This window comes from Triticum dicoccoides, chromosome 7A (genome assembly GCF_002162155.2).
Source record: "Triticum dicoccoides isolate Atlit2015 ecotype Zavitan chromosome 7A, WEW_v2.0, whole genome shotgun sequence".
NCBI lineage: Eukaryota > Viridiplantae > Streptophyta > Magnoliopsida > Poales > Poaceae > Triticum > Triticum dicoccoides.
Window position 1 is genome coordinate 641912948 of NC_041392.1, and position 8402 is coordinate 641921349.

An 8402-nucleotide genomic window follows, 5' to 3' on the forward strand; every position below is an offset into this window, starting at 1 on the left:
TTGAATTCTTCACTGCATCCTGATCCTATCTACATAAGGTCTTCAGCTTTTTGGTTATAGTGCTGCTGTATGCATTTTAGTAGTAGTGCAGTTCCACTGCATTTTGTCCAAAGAAGGCCTCAGTTTTGGAGTAGCATTGCAACTGCAGCAGTATGTCAGAGATGTAAGGCTCATGTTACTGTCCTCCTGCTTCTCGTGTAAACATACTAATCCTAGTGCAACAGAAACCTGCGGCAGGCCTTAGCTATTGTCTCTTATGGGACTTTGTGCAAGCTGTACTAAATTTTCAGATTAATATAATGCAGCTCCAGCCGATGCTATATGTATCGGAGTTTGTAGGGACCATTTTATCTGAATTTTCATTGACCATGTGTATCTGAATTTTGCACTGAGCTGATGCTGATGGATGCGTAGCCAATGCGTAGTGTAGTACTGTCCACTAACTCATCAATATGTTTTATGTTTCGACATGCCTGACTCATCAATATGCATTGTAGCTGTGAAAGTGCTCGGTTTATGATTTCTTGATGCAATGCCTTTGAGTCTGGCTGTTCAATTCAGAATTTATGTGAACACCTGAAATGATAGATAGAGTAGGAAACTGCGGCTACCAAACATATGTTATATACTCCAAGATTTATTGAAGTTGTTATCTTGTGTTTTCCTAGCATCTCCCAGCCAATGCAGCATGTGAACAATAATTGAATGTTTTGCTCAGGCTTCAGTTCTTATGCCATTTTTTCTTCAGAAGGCTACACCGTGGGGCTCATCTTCAAGAGACAATCCACCTGACCTGCTTGCTGCAACCACTCAGGTGAGTTTCTTTGCCCCACTCAAGTCCAGAGGCCCTCCATATGTGTGGATGTCATGAATATGTAGAGATGCCTCCTTATGTTTGGCACTGATTTTTTATATTGTCTGATTTGGTTGGTTACTAGGATTCTTGCTCCCAACGACTTAGCTTCCAGCAGCGGCGTAGCGATCCCCTTTCCGTGCTTGTCACTGCATCCTCCACCAGTTGGTGAGTCGACCACAACTTCGTAGCATTCTTCTTTAACAACATTTAGCTGTGCCCTGTGCACCACGTTGATCACATGTTAAATAGGACTAATAACTGGTTCATGAGCAAGTTAACATGCCTGCATACCGTCTATGTCACGAGTGAAAACTGAGCTCAAATTCTATATTTCTATTGACTGGGCAGAGGTTTTGAGCAAGACAAAAAAGAAAACTGAGTGTTTTGCTGCAACTCAAGTTCCCAGCAGAGCTTATCCATCTGAATCTAGTTGTAACAGAATGAATGCAAATATTATTCAAGACTAGGGAGAGTAAGATGGCATATTAACAAAATATTCCAGACTCTTTGTAGTTTTGTTTTGGTCTGCAATTGCATATACGGACATTTATTTAATTACCACAAGATCTAAACCAGGATAAGAGCAAAGAGTAATCAGATCTGAACTGAAACTAGCTAGGAGCAGAGCACATTTGTGTAGAAGCAGAGTGCATGAAATATGGGGCTTTTCTGGATGCTGCTTTTCTGGATGCACATTTGTGTAGAAGCTTTGTTATGTCTCTCAGTTGTTGTGGGAAATTTGCAGGCTCTGTAAAAGTAACCATGGTACCAACAGCAATGCCATCTTACTGTAGAATTAGAATACATGGATGTACATGATCAGCTCAGCTCCCAAACTGCCATTCATCACATCAATTTCCCCTTATGTAACTCCAGTCAAAATTTTATGTTGGTCTACCTAGTAGATGCCCATGGTTTGATTTTATGTTTGTTCCTATCAATACAAATGCTGAGCTATGTTCCATTTTTACTGTTCTTTGTGATAGTTTTTGCAACTTTACTTCCCATCTTAAGGCAAGCCCCATTTTTACTATTCTTTGTTAGCAGAGCTGCTTGTTTCTAAGAACTTTGATACTATTTGGATCAAAGTTAAATGAGCACATAGATGACAAAAAAAGTTCAGATTGTAAAATGTTCATTTTGCTGCTAGTGCCCATTTTGAGTAATTGCTTAGAGGGATGATCCTGTGTGAGCTGGTGGAGTGATTTGTTTTCTACATAAAGCTCTTTAGTCAGGCTGGTTTTCGTGAAATACACATGAAGCTTCACCAGCTCCTGTGGGTGTGGGATCCATGTGACATGTGACATTGCATCCATGTCCACCTGGGATAATGATTTTGCAGGTACCCCGAGAGGCCCTTGAATTTGCCGGAATGTCGATTAACTTCCGTTCCGGCAAATTCGGGTACTCCATATGTCCTATTTTCAGCAAAGGTCATGCTGAAATTTTCCGTGAATTTTAGCATGACTTTGCTAAAAAAAGGACATATGGGGTACTTGTGACTAATGCATGGGCCGGGGTATCTTAGTAGTTAATTAAGTAGGATCAAGTGCCCCGGCGTACTTGTGACTAATGCATGGCTTTTAGGGTGCCTCGGTGTCGATAAAAACCGAAATGATGAAAGGTTAGGCTTTTAGGGTGCCTTGGCGTCGAAAAACCCTCAATGATAAAAGCTTAGATTTTAGGATGCCTCGGTGTCGACAAACCCTAAATGATGAGACCATGATCTTGTTCCTTGACAATAACCAACTTTTTGACCAAACTTTGTTTCTATTTAGAGAGAAACATGGCCCACAACGATGAGGCCAGGGGTTCGGGCGGCAAGGCATTCTGGGAGCTGTCCCAGGAGATGGAGGAACAACCTCACTTGTATGAGGCCGCCGCCTTCCCCACCGATCCTGAGACCACGGATGGTGCCGCCGAGGATGACCACACTGATGCCACCACTGATGGTGCCGTCGAGGATGCCACTACTGATGATGGCGGCGCACGCGCAGATGGCAGCCAACCGAAGAGGCAACGGAAGGACCGGCGCCCGATCGTGCTCCGCACCCTCAAGGAGGAAGTTACTGAAGTGGACTTCAACGGGAATCCAACGGCGCCCGAACGAATAGTCAAGGGGTACTCGCTTCAGCTCGGGTGCATTATCCGGAGCACCGTCTCGATCAACACCGAGAACCTGAGGCATCCTGACCGAGGGAATTTGCGCAACCTCCTCTTCATGAAGCTGCACGAACGATACAAGTACCCCGCTGAATTTGAAAACACAAGCCTCAAAGGGAATAAAGTGAACAATGCTGCCCTCACGAAGATGAGCAAGGCCCTGTCTACTTGGAAAAGCAATGTGAAGAGAATGATCGAGAAAGGTGAGAGTTATCAGAAGATCAAGGAGAAAAATCCTTCGATCACCAAAGATGACTACAACGACTTCAAGATTAATTGCTCGAGCACCGCAAGCTCCCAATCAAGTGAGTGGGGGAAACAAATGCGGGAGCTGAACATAGGGGAACACACACTCGGTCCCGGCGGTTACAGAGTGGCGGAGCCTATATGGGACAAGGAGGAGGCGGACCGTGCCGAGCAAGGCCTACCGCCCCTCTTCGATAAATACAGTGACAAGCAGACCAGGAACTTTGTCAGGGCCCGGTACAAGAAGGACCCAAAAACAAAGGAGCTTACCACGGATCCGAAGACCAGGCAGCTTGAGCTTGTTCTGGTAAGGAATACACCCCCGCGTAATTAGCTCCATATGGTTGCATTCTAATTAATGAAGCCGAATTTCTAAATGGTTCACATTCCTTCCGCAGGCGACTGAAAGCAGTAGCGCGGGGTCGACTAAGAGCAACCCTTGGGACACCGCTCTAAATAGGGGGTTGAATGTAATGAGGAACAAGGATAAGCTCAGTAAGCCGACGTCAGCTGGTCGTGTGGCCGGCAAAGGCTTGTCGACAAAATGGGGGTCATACTATACCGCTGGTGTGCGGATGGAGAAAAAGACCAGCTCGGAAAGCCAGGTGCGAGAGGTTCAAGAACTCAAGGCACATGTGGCGCGGATTCCGGAGATTGTCCAAGAGCAAGTGGAACAACGACTCGGAGCGACGATCACCGCCCTTGTGCCTACCTTGATCTCGGGGTTGAGTGCGTGGATTGCGGGCGGCCAACAGGGGCCGCCCCCGATTCCTAGCTTCACGGCCAGCAACTCGCATAATGTGATGGCGGGGCCATTGGTGCCTCCGGCGGAGGCGGCATTGGCGTCTCCGACGCCGGCACGGGAGCTTAATGCACCCGGGTGTACGCCGGTCGGCACCTCTTCAGCAAGCGGCCCCTCCGTCAACTGTACGCCCGCCGTTGGCAGTGCATCGAGATTAGCCGAGCTCGACGCCATCATTACGGTAACTAATTAAGCCTCTCTCGGCCGAGGACTTCATCTCCTTGCCTTTGACTGGGCATCCCTGACGCCCTACATGTTTTCGCAGGGCGCCACCGACGTTCCGTGCACTCTCGTCCACTTCGTGAACAACGAGTTGGTCAATGTCGCCAAGGGCAAAATCGTTCAACCGGGCAACCCCTTGTTCCACGGTACCCAGATGCCACCCAACTTGTTTAGGGTTCAACTGGTTCGGGTGCTGCCAGGCTGCGACGACTTGTTACCTCCGATTCGACCCGTTGGGGCCGACGATGAAGACGTGATGACCCTCAGCGCCTGCCTGAGCTGGCCCCTGCTTTGGCCGAAGAGCCAGATTCGTTTGGGGGCGGGGGACACCACCCCAAAGACAACACCGTCAGTCGTGCCGGCGCCAAGTCGGCCCCATGGCAAGACCGCCGTAACGGTGCCGGACATCCCTATGCCTATGGATCCAAACATGCATATGGCACAGGATCAGAACGACGACGACGACGACGATGATACATTTGGCAACGTCGATCAGGACTTTGCCGATCATGGGTACGATGGCGACTTCATGGGGCCTCCTTCTCAAGAACCAAACCCAACAAAAGACGTGTGCGATCTAGCTGGTACCGCGGAGAAGCCAAGTTGCAACAGGCGCCGTCTGGCGTTCAGCTCTCAGGAGACGCCTCCAGCTGCCGACTTCACCGAGCCTCAGATAGGTGAGGTGCGAAATATTATCAGCCCCAACACACTCAAGAAGGCGGTCTGTGAGCAGAACTCGGTCCCATTACAGGAGAAGAAGAAGGCACGCAAAAGAAAGACTAAGAAGGGTGCGAGCCAGCCGGCACCGAGTACGATCCGTGCTCAGGACGGGCCACCTTCACCGCAGGATATCTCGAGGAGGGTGCATGTGGCGGGTAGGGCGATGCTACCGACAAATATGCTCAATGCTGCAACCGGTGCTATGCGGAGTCTGCATGACAGTGTTCTTGCTTTGGAGAAGCGGCGTCTCAGAGAGAAGGATGTGGCATACCCGGTTTTCGCGGCCAAGGTGCCAGAGGGCAAGGGCTTTGTGGATAACTCCATCGGGCGTACGATCGTCCTACGTTTTGATGACATCCACGCTATGTTGAACCTTCATCCGCTGCACTACACCTTCGTTCGGCTATTTTCGCTGAGTATGGAGATGCGGATCATTCGCGACAAGACCCCAGACATCGTGATAGTCGACCCCTTCTACATGCATGCCAAGATCTTGGGCAGCGCTGGGGACCGGCAAGTCGCGAGTTCTTACCTCGAAGTCCTCATTCTGGCGAACCAAGATAAGGATAACTTCCTCGTGCCTTACTTTCCCGAGTAAGTCCTCCCCTCAACGGCCCGTAACATATGAATTCTTACATTTCGATCGTTTTTCTTTTAACATTCCGTGTTTTCTGCAGTGACACATGTTGCACGCTCATCCTCCTAAGCCCCAAATATTCCATGGCCACGTATTTCGACCCGGACCGTCAGTCGAACGTAGACTACACAAATGTCAAGAAGGTTCTTGATGATGTTCTCCCCGGCTACGCCAAATCTGGAGGCACCTTCACCAGGCCTATTCGTAAGTACGGCAAGCACGTATTCTCCCACAATACGACATTCTGCTGCGTCAAGCAGCCGCCTGGCGGTCAGAAGGGTGCCTACTATGCCATCCATCACATGCGGGCGATCGTACGAGACCATCATCAACTTCTACTACCGAGTAAACTCAAAGATTGAGCAAAGAGCGTGTCGGCAATCCAGGACGCGGACCTCCGACAAGAATTCTTTCGCATCCAGTCGGAGTTTGCGGAAATCATCCATCAAGATGTCCTTCATACCTCGGGGCAGTTCTACCTCAACAATCAACCGTCCAACAGTGACATCGACACAATGCTACAAATGCAGGCTGACAACGACCATTATTTCATGACTCCCACGATAGACGGCGGCTTCATCCACGCTCCGGTCCCTTGAGTCGAGTCGAAAGTAGTGATGCTGTGTCTAGTTCTGAAACATCGATTGGCTCATGTTGTAATTAAACTTTAATGAACTTGTAGTATGTCTCTTTGGTTTCGAGAGTCGTTCAACTTAGATGTAATCGATGCTATTAATGTCTTGCTTTTCTCTTCCGATCGTTCTGTTGCATACTTATATATTGCTTATGTATTGTCTGTGAATTGGTACTAACGTTTCGTTTGGCTAGTGCATAGCGATGCCGGCGTATGTCGTGTACAAGGGTAAGGTTCCCGGAGTCTACAATGACTGGGAGGAGTGTCGGAGACAGGTTCACCGATTCAGCGATAACAATTACAAAGGGTACACCACAAGGGCCGAGGCCGAATCTAGATACGCCCGCTATCTAGCAGAAGAGGGGAGGGAGCGTTGGAGGAACCGGATGAAGACGAGTTTCATCATGATGATGCTCATCGTGATGACCGCAGCTCTCTTCTATGTGATGGTAGTTTAGATGATCGATATCGACTTGTAATGTGAAGACAAACTCGCTACTCGCGGTCTCGAGACCTATAATATAATGTTCTATCTTTGTTCGGTCTTTTCAATTCGGAGACTAATATGATGAATTGTATTCGGAGACTAATATGATGAATTGTATTCAAAGACTAATCTTCTATTGTATTCGATGAATCTGTTGTTGATGTGTGCTGCCTATATTTTGTCAAATTATACATTTTGTAACCTGTGCAAAAAACAGAAAATAAAAAACAAAAAAAAACCTAATATTCATACTAATGGCGCATCACACGACAGTGCGCCATTAGTATCACAGTGCATACTAATGGCGCATCACTGGGTAGTGCGCCATTAGTATGCCGCGGTTACTAATGGCGCATCCAGTGGTGGTGCGCCATTAGTATGCAAAAGCACCTGGATATACATGGCCCCTGGGAGGCATACTAATGGCGCACCCTGGCCTATACTAATGGCGCACCCGCGGTGCGCCATTAGTATACCAGATACTAATGGCGCACCAGGTGGTGCGCCATTAGTAAAAATTACTAATGGCGTGCTATTAATGGCGCACCACAGATGCGCCATTAATGGCCATACTAGGTGCACCATTAGTAGGGGTTTTTCTAGTAGTGTATCATGAAATACCAGCAAACGAAAAAGAATTAAATGGAAAACACAAAATTAAATGAAAAAGAAATCATAAACCCAAAACCCCCCAACATTTTAATACCGGTTGGTGACACCAACCGGTACTAAAGGGCTCCCTGCCCCGAAGCTGGCTCGTGCCATGTGGTTGCCCTTTAGCACCGGTTCGTGCTGAACCGGTACTAAGGGGCGGGGGGCTTTAGTGCCTACATTTTAGCGCCGGTTACCAAACCGGCACTAAAGGGCCTTACGAACCGGTGCTATTGCCCGGTTCTGCACTAGTGTAATCTTGTCTTGAATTGGGAAAAGTGCCACTTTATGGTTAATGAAGGTATTGTCTTGGGGCATAAAGTTACTGAAAGAGGTATTGAAGTTGATAAAGCCAAGGTTGATGCTATTGAAAAGATGCCATGTCCCAAGGACATCAAAGGTATAAGAAATTTCCTTGGTCACGCCGGATTTTATAGGAGGTTCATTAAGGACTTCTCAAAAATTGCTCGGCCTCTGACTAATTTATTACAAAAAGATATACAATTTGTCTTTGATGATGATTGTTTAGAAGCATTTGAAATACTTAAGAAAGCATTGATCTCTGCACCTATTGTTCAGCCACCCGATTGGAATTTACCCTTCGAAATTATGTGTGCTGCTAGTGATTATGCTGTAGGTGCTGTTCTAGGGCAAAGAGTTGATATGAAATTAAACGTTATTCAATATGCTAGTAAAACTCTAGACAATGCTCAAAGAAATTATCCTACTGCTGAAAAAGAATTCTTAGCAGTTGTATTTGCTTGTGATAAGTTCAGACCTTATATCGTTGATTCTAAAGTAACTATTCACACTGATCATGCTGCTATTAAATATCTTATGGAAAAGAAAGATGCTAAACCTAGACTTATTAGATGGGTCCTCTTGCTACAAGAATTTGATTTGCATATTGTTGATAGAAAGGGAGCTGAGAACCCCGTAGGAGACAACTTGTCTAGGTTAGAAAATGTTCTTGATGACCCACTA